Genomic DNA, 2029 nt, shown 5'->3' on the forward strand with positions numbered 1-2029 from the left:
TTATAGATTCTACACATTTTGTATGAAGTTTTTATTCTTGGACATTTTATTTTCTCATCTTATAAATGGAGAATTTTTGTCCCTGCCTATTCTCTTTCTTTATATTTTTATTTGTTAATTGGACATAGTCAGAAATTGAGAGGGAAGGGTGTTATAGAGAGGAAGATAGACAGAGACACCTGCAGCACTATCACTCACTGCAGCTCACCACTCACTATCCCCCTGCAGGTGGGAACTGGGGGCTTGAACCAGGGACCTTGCACATTGTAATGTGTGTATTCAACCAGGCACGCCACCACTCTACCCTTCTCTGTATATTCTCTAATTGACTCTGTTTGTATCTGAAGAGACCACCCTAGGGATGGTGAGGTGTATTGGGGTGTACAGGCCAAGTGTATGCCTTACCATGACTCAAATCCTTGGTTTACTCCCTAACACCACATGGGACCATCAAGATCAGAAACAGAAATATTTCAGGATGGTGAGGCAGTACTTTGGCCTCTCTCTCTCTCTCTCTCTTACATACACACACACACACACACACACACACACACACACACACACCCCTCTTTCAAAGAAGAAGGAGGAGGAGAAGTAGTAGTAGAAGGAGGAGGAGGAGGAGGAAGAGGATAAAGAGAAGAAGAAACCAAGCAACTAATTTCTCAAAATTAATTTAGATTCCTAGTTTTATTAACATTCATAAGCCAATTAATGTAATACACCACATCAATAAGATAAAAATCACATGGTCATATCAATTGATGCAGAAAAAGCATTTGACAAGGGCCAATACCTATTTCTGATAAAGACCCTCAAGAATTGGGAATGGAAAGAAAATTCCTCAATATATTAAAGGCTATGTATGACAAACGTTATACTCAACAGGAAAAAACTGAAAACTTTCCTACTAAAATCAGGAACTAGGCAAGGATGTCCATTCTCATCAGTCCTATTCAATATACAAGTCCTCACCATCACAACCAGGCAAAATAAATGATATCAAAGGAATCCATATTGGGAAGGAAGAAGTTAAATTATCATTATTTGCAAATGATATGCTGTTATACCTAGAGGACCTCAAAAACTCTGCTAAGATAAACCTATTGGAAATAATCAATAAATTCAGTAAAGTTTCAGGAGGCAAAATCAATTCTCATAAATCTGTGAATTTCCCTGTTTAATTTTTTACTAGTGATTTAATAATGATTAGCAAGGTTGTAAGATAACAGGGTTACAATTCTATACAGTTCCCACCACCAGAGTTCTGTGTCCCAGCCTCTCCATTAGAAGCTTCCTTTTGGGCATTACGCCAGCTCCCCCCTGCTCCATGCTGCATTGCTTGATGCTGTGGTCTATTTACATAATCATTGTTTTGCCTGAGACCCGCCCTGCCTACAGGGCATTGGTTTAATTCCCACTGGTTAGATGGAAGCTTGCTATCTTTGGGCTCTTTTTTTCTCTCTCCACCCCCTCTCCTAGCCATTTCCTTTTCTGACCTGCCACTTCCGTTTCAGAAGATATAAAAGCAGTTTTTTTTCTGATCAATAAAGGCATTATTGCATTGTGTTCCCACTAAGCCATGAGTTCCTGGTTCCTCTCCTGCCTCACTGAGTAAGCAGCAGCCCAGGTTGGCTCCAGTCGAATTCTGTCCCCTGAGATGCAACTCGACAGCTTCTCTGTTCTTTATCCCTGTATGGGGTGCAAAAGATGGGAAGTCTGGCTTCTGTAATTGCTTCTCTGCTGGACATGGACACTGGCAGGTTAATCCATGCCCCCAGCCTGTTTCTATCTTTTCCTAGTGGGGTAGGGCTCTGGTGAGGTGAAACTTCTGGGACACAGTGATGAGGTCGTCTGATGTGGCATTTATATACACAAATTGTTCCTTCTTCTCAATTGACAGATATGGACAGATATCCTGAGGCCTCGCCTTGCCAGTGGCAGAGCTGGAATGCCAACCTCAGTTTTTTCCTTTGCAACACTCCCACATGAAGTTCTCCAGAGGTGAATCTGGGAGACTGCCTGGAGAGGG

The sequence above is a fragment of the Erinaceus europaeus genome, unplaced genomic scaffold (genome assembly GCF_950295315.1).
Source record: "Erinaceus europaeus unplaced genomic scaffold, mEriEur2.1 scaffold_580, whole genome shotgun sequence".
NCBI lineage: Eukaryota > Metazoa > Chordata > Mammalia > Eulipotyphla > Erinaceidae > Erinaceus > Erinaceus europaeus.